Source organism: Microtus ochrogaster, chromosome 18, assembly GCF_000317375.1.
Source record: "Microtus ochrogaster isolate Prairie Vole_2 chromosome 18, MicOch1.0, whole genome shotgun sequence".
Lineage (NCBI taxonomy): Eukaryota > Metazoa > Chordata > Mammalia > Rodentia > Cricetidae > Microtus > Microtus ochrogaster.
The window spans coordinates 17,136,250-17,143,689 of record NC_022020.1 but is presented as its reverse complement, the minus strand read 5'-3'; positions in this window follow the sequence as shown (position 1 = coordinate 17,143,689).

Here is a 7,440-nt window from a genome sequence, read left to right as displayed (position 1 = left end):
CTCTTCACTTCCTGCTCGGCTGGCGGCTAGACTCCCTTCCTGGTCGTACAGAGGGCTGACGGTGATCTGTAAGTTTTTTTTCCCCTTTAAATAAATACTACCCTGTTAATTATGATTCCAAACTGCTGTGGCATCGTTTGTGACTTACGTCTACATACCAGGAAAGAAGAAACACCTTCTAGACATAAAACAGTATGAATCATGTTCCTCTCATGTTGACCTGATGAATTTGTAAGCTGGAAACATAGTTTACTACAGCTCAAACTTAGCTCCTCATTGGGAAAGATTCAAAGTTTCAGAAGGAACTGGAATGGTTCCTTTTAGACTTATTTTTTTGGTAATCTTATATCCAAGATTTTATCACAATTCTATAGTCCGTGTCACTTTAGGAATAAGTGCTCTTATATTATTGCAAAGTTGCCAGTCCATTCATAATTCCTGTTCAATATCATTGGCAATCCTCCAGTGTGGGAAGTGTTCATCATGCTTTAACGGAGGGGTATTGCTGTGTGATGACAACAAGCGAAACTGTGTAGGTAGCGGTTCTCTGGCTGGTAGGGAGAAGTTGGCATCAAGTCAGATATATAAGGTTTAATATATTCCACTACAAGAGGCAGAAATAGCCAGATAATGGTGGCATACACCTTTGATCCTAGCACTCAGGGAGGCAGAAACAGACAGATCTCTGCATTTGAGGCCAGCTGTGTCTACAGAGTGAGTTCTAGGACAGCCAGAAATACACAGAGAAACTGGCTCAGAAAATCAAAAACCCAAACAAAAACAATCAAACAAAAAAATTTTAAAAAGGCAGAAATAATACCATGACATCAAACAAAGCAACCTGATAAAGTAACCCTAGGATTTTCTGCCAATAGCCAATAGCTCTTTCTGGTAAGGTGTTGAAAATTTTTCTATAAATTCTCAAAATACATGTCAAAGGGTGCCAACAACAAGGTCATGGGAAAAGAACTAAGATCATAGCTCTCATTGAAGAAATAAGTCAGTGAAGAGCACAAGTAAAAAGCCCATCAAGGGTCAGCAGAAACACCATGAGAATCAAAAAGAAACTGGAGTGACTCCACCATCTAAGGCCATTGTTTGAAGACTTAGCTCAACAAGGAAAAGCAGGCTATTGTCACTACCCTCCACCATAGCTTCCTAGTTTGTACACATGGTTTGTAATGGTGACGATCGTGAATATCAGAGAGGTGAAGCCGGCATTCTTTACAAACTCGGAAAAATATTGTGAGGCTCAAATTTGCAAATAGTTTGTGGCATCTACTGATCTCCTTTGGACTGTTGCTATCATCCAGGCAGGAGCCAGGTGTTCTCATGAACACATGAGCTCACTTTCCCCTGCACTATCTCACTACCGATAGGCAGTCAGGGGCTCACAAGAAATTGGAATTTATGCTGGGAGAGCAAAAACTCTGAATCCTGCCACCAGACAGAGGAAGAAGCTGTCTCCCGACTGTGAGATATAGCACAGTTCCGACCATGTGTACCACTGAAGGAGAGACTGATGAGATCATGGGTTAATAGGTAAGTGGGACCACACTTTGGCCACACTTCATCATGCATTGCTCTTATCCTGTATTTGAAACCTGACCCTCTAGTCAGTGTCCTGGAGATAGACTTGAGAATTATGTCTCTTTATTTACTCCTATTCCCAATATGATCCTTGCATTAATATCTTATCTCTGCTTTCATTATTATCCATGTATTAGTGGTTTGAGGATGAGTCGCTAAGCCTAGCTTGTTGGGACCACTAGAGGCCAGGTTTGCATCCTAAGGATGTTTTCAGTACTACAAACCCTCGAAGAGAGTGGGTGGCAAAGGAGAGATATAAAAATCCTAGTGAATAATATAATTTCTAGGCACCTCATTGGAACCCAAAGCCTCACTCATCATCCAAAACACCATGAAAGGAAATCAACCAGAAGAATAATACTGTGCGTCCTTGTGCACCAAGGGAGATCACACAGCCTGTTCTTACCCTTTAAGGATGAATTAAAGAAGAGCAAAATTCATGAGGTTCCAAATAAACAGTAAAACTAAGAGAATGAACAGAATAAAGGGGATAATCAGATGTAGGAAATGAACGTCACCCTGGGGCCAAGTTCCCCATTTTGTTTTTCTTGTTTGTCTATTTCCTCAAAAATTCTTGAAAGATACAAACCTGGAGTTAGGCATGCTCTTCTCTTGCCATGCTCTTCCCTTGCCTTCCTTACTGTTGTTAGCATAGAAGTAAGTGCTGATTTGAGACTTCCATAATCAATACATCAGTGAGTGACTGCAGATCAGCATCCCCCAATCCCTACCTATTACAGATATGACTGGAATATCCTCTTCTCTAACCTGAATCACCAGCCCAGGGGCTGGACCATTCTTCCCCTAGCTACCCTTCCTTTACAATCCAACAAACAGTAAGAATTCACTGTACTTTTTAATCTTTTTTTAAAAAAAAACAACATTTTTTTTTAAATTTTTGACACAGGATTTCTCTGTGCAGCCCTAAATGTCTTGGAATCCACTCTGTAGACCAGGACGAACTCAAACTCATAGAGATGAAAATAACCCCCTTTTCCCTATATAATGTATTGTGACAATAGTTATCTTGCCCTTAACTCCTCCTAGAACCCTTTAATCCACACCTACCCAAATCCACACCCCTTCTCTTTCTTTAGAAAACAAAGCCATCAAAAATAATGTTAGAATATCAACAAACAACAGGACAGAGAAATCTAACTACCACGAGAAAGGGAACCAAAGAAGTATGAGAAGCACATATAGCCACAGAGACACACATTCACAAACATAGACATCCCATAACAATACAATGGTGGAAGCCATACTATATGCACAAAAGTTCTCCAAGGGAAGAGAGAGAGAGAGAGAGAGAGAGAGAGAGAGAGAGAGAGAGAGAGAGAGAGAGAGAGAGAATATACAAATGAAGCATTATGAGACAAGGAACCTCTGGAACTGCCTTTGAGCTGAGCTTGATTTGTGAGAGCCATCTTCTGAGCTTGGGATCAAGCTTGAATGCTCATTTGCTTAGCCAGTGAGAGTCCACTGAAGAAAACTAGTTTTTTCTTTACTCATGAGTACCAATTGGAGATGGCTTCTGGGTTAGAAATGGTGTCTTGTGTTCACTTCCACCTTTAGCTCTGGGATGCCGTCTGGCTCAGAACCATGCAGGGTCTGTGCTTGCTGCCAGTCTCTGTGAAGAACACTCTTATGTGGAACAATTTGTTCTGTATTCAGGCCTCCAAGCCACTGGGTAAGGTCTGCTCCATTTCAGGAGGCTGGTCTGCTTGACTCAGTCTGTAGATTAAGATGTGACTGTCATCTAAAATGCCCTCATAGAGGTGCTGTGAACAACATTACCTGAAATATCCTGGTAAATTTAGGTGCAGCTAAGTTGACTCATGAAATTAAACATCACAATATGCTGAAAATGGGACCTTAATGAGCTTCACTGGCCTTGACCATAATGTCCAGTGAAAACCTGCTGGACCATGTTAAATTATTCTTCACTGTCATTGAAGATGACCCTTTGCAGAGCAGGTGTCCTCGTGGTCAGTGTCATGCGCTGAGATGTTTAATAGCTCACAATTCATTACAACTCACACAGTGGCACTTGGTAAAAATAACTTTTGCCTACAGGAGCTTCAAAGGGTATTTTTTTCAAAAGCATATTTTAAAAGTTCTAGGGGAAAGGTGAGTCATTCTATTGCTTATACATAAAAAGCAAAAAAAGCAAAGTTTGAAGAGAGTGCTTTTCAGAATGTATTTCTGCTCTTATGATAATAGAGGGTGATACATTCTCAAATTGTGTTCAATTTTCCTAAAGTGCATGCAGATGCATATTTGTGTGTGTGTGTGTGTGTGTGTGTGTGTGTGTGTGTGTGTGTGTATCGTCTTCAGGGGATAATCTATTGTTTTCATCAGACTTACCAAAGAGTTTATGTCATGTCAAAAAATAACCTGTTGTCTAATGCTATGTAATGTTATGGAGTGGGTTAAGGTGTAACTCTTGCTTCTAACATATGCCCTGACTCTGAAAATTGACTACATTGTTAAAAAGAGATAGTGCTTTTTAATGGAGATTAGGTGATGGAAGGATGAATGTCCTTACAGTGGCCCTTACAGTAGTTAACTTGGTTTACTCTTCTCGTACCCACTCTTTCTCCTTATGATGCCTCTGTCTGGTGTGCAGCTTGGCTTATGGACTTTCTAGCCTCCAGAATGCTGATACAAATAACCTGTCATTGTCTATAACCTACCCAGCTTGCTTCATCCTGATATAGAAGTTAAAAAGGGATGGCTAATCTGACTCTGGGGAAACCAACTGGTGAGAGTTACATATGGAACACCCTGAAGAAGTTTAAAATTGAGCTTAACTTTTTAGTTGAGGCAAGGCTCTGCTTGTTTAGGCCATCAGACTTAAAACTACAGAATAAAAGGAAGCCACTCATTGTGCTTTTGAGACCTTGGCAGAGGATCCATATTCTGATTTCTAAAGCTCCACTTGGTCATTCCTCTGCTCACTCTAAGCCCCACTTACAGAAAAGAACCCTCACAAAGCTCCCAGAGCAGGCTCTGGTTTGCCAAGAGCACCGCTCTGAAATGTTTTGTTGTGTTTCATAATAGTGGGACCACTCAAATAGGAACTACAGAGTCACAGTAGTTAAGGTTTGTAGGTAGGACTTACTTAGCCTTCTGCACACTCTGCAGAAAAATCTACTGAAACTATCAAAAAGTCATTTCCTGATGAGATGGATAGTCTCAAATGGGCAGTAGGGGAGATAGAGGGGAGAAGGGGAGAGAGAGAAAGAGAAACCACAAGTGACAATGTTTGGAAACTATAAAGTTAATGGATTCTAAATCATTTACCTGACCACAAAAGCTAAACTCAAGTCTGGCAATAGAAAAGTTGAAGAAGGAACGCACATCCTACTGCAGGAACCATAATTATCTCAAGACCTGATAGTATTCTGACAGAAATATTGAGAAGTCTCAAGAACTGGGACAGGGTGATGATTCTGTTTGAACATCTACTGTGCCGAAGAACTTAGTTTCAAACCTCAACACTCACCTGAAGCCATGTGTGGCAGTACCTGTCTGTAACCTCAGTGGGGGAGAGGCATGGGAACACCATAGCTTACTGGTCAGTCAGCCTACCATGTGTAATGTCCAGATTATTTGAGAAACTGTCTCAAAAAATGAGGTGAATAGGGATAGAGGATGACACCCAACTTCAACTGCTGGTCTTCCCATGTGCACATGGGTATACACACACATACACACACACATACACATACAATCGTTTGTGTCTGTGTGAGTACATTTAAACACGACTTCAAGGAATGAAAAGAAATGATTCAAAGGACTTGTAGAAATTGCTTCTCAGTTTAGGTAACTTATTCTCCAGAGACTTGCAGAGGAAGGAGATGGCAGAGGACACACTGCTACACAGTGAACACAAGGAGCATTTTTATTTTGTTGTCTGGGATTGCAGACTACACATCCCTGCCCTATTCGTGATAACCCCCACAACAAAGAACAGTCCACCTCTAAAGCCAAAGTTCTCCAATTGGGGAACTATTTCTAATGTTTCTGAGCATATTTAGGTAATCACCGGCAGTCACTCCATCAGAAGACTGAGATTTTATACTCTGAAGAGACAAAGCTTCAATTTCTTCATGGGGGTAGACAGTATGAGGCACAGTATAGAGAGGGTACCCAAGCTGCAGTCATGTGATCAAATTATTAACCTTCTTTTCCAATAAATGTCCCAGAGTTTCAGCTGAGCCCTGTAAATAAAGGAAATCAAGAGTTTTCTTCGTAAAATACAGCCAGCTCATGGGGGAATATTCTCAATGTGCTGGCATAAAGGTTTCCTCATGAAATAGCTAAACAGATTAGCAACAGTGACCCTGCATTTGATGACTCCTACCATACCTTCAGAAGGTCCAGGAGTGATTTTAGTAGGCACATCTGAACTCAAGCAGGCAGAAAATGTCAACCAGGAGAGCAGCCAGCCCAGATAAAGGAGAGCAGATAGGCGAGAATGAAGCTGTTGAGCAAAAGTAAAGTGTAAAAGACTCTAAGCATCTTAGGAGAGAAAGAGGAAACTTAGTTTCTAAATGATGACAGGGAGATAGATAACCTCTTAAATAAGAAGGATGATCAGAGATGAACATTTACACAGGTCTACATTCAGAGAGTGAAAATTGCAATAGAGGAAATGTAATCTAATTAAATAGACTAAGATAAAAATCAGAGAACTTCTCAGAAAAGAGGTCATCAAGACTTAGACAAAATAGCAAATTAAAAACTCCTAAATCAGAACACCCATCTGTGAGAGCCAGAGCCAAAAATCTCAGACACCAAGATGAAATGAGCACAGAAAATAGGAAAAAGAATCAAATAAAAGCTAAAACTAGGAAAATTATCAGACCTAGGAAACTGAGTTACACAACAGTGGGCTCATGTAAACTTCTGGAAAATGCATGACAGTGTCTCAGGACAAAACAAATTGGAGTTTCAGAATAGACATAGGCAAAGCAAGGCAACCCAGGTTGAAGAATAGGTCTGGCAGCTAAAGCACTAGGGACAGCCCCTGCTCTCACTGTTAGGAACCCAACAAGTAGACCAAGCTGCACAACTGTCATGTCTATGGAGAGGGTTGAGGTCAGAACCATGTAGACTCCCTGGCTGTCTATTGAGACTGTGGGTTCCTATGAGCCAGGTTTACTGCTTCTGTGAGTTTTCTTGTGATGTCCTTGACCCTGTTGCCTTAATCCAAGGGGTGGTGCTTAACCCTAGTGCATACTGATATGACATGTTTTGTTGATAATTATGGGAGGCCTACCCCTTTCTGAAAAGAAACAGAGGAATGCATTATGGAGAGAGGCAAAGGGGACATGGAAGAAAGGAATAGGAGGAGAGGAGGGAGAGGAAACTGCGATTGGGATGTAAAATAAATAATAAGTTTAATTAATAAAAAATAATTAAAAGTACAGCAGTACTAAATTCTCCATTGAAAATCTAGATAGTTGATAAGACAACTGAGAGATTTTTAATAATCCAGTAAAAATTTATTTTCATTTGGACCTTGGGAGCTCAGTCCAGTGCTCCAATGTGGGTCTCAGTCTCTATCTCCATCCATCGCCAGATGAAGGTTTTATGGTGATATGCAAGATATTCATTAGTATGGCTATAGGATAGGGTCATTTCAGGCTCTCTCTCCTCGGCTGCCCAAGGAACTAGCTCAGGACATCTCTCTGGACCCCTGGGAACCCCTCCAGAGTCAAGACTCTTGCCAACCCTAAGATGGCTCCCTTAATTAAGATATATACTTCCCTGCTCCCATATCCACCCTTCCTTTATCCCAACCATCCCATTCCCCCAACCTCCCCCATCCTCCCCTTCTCA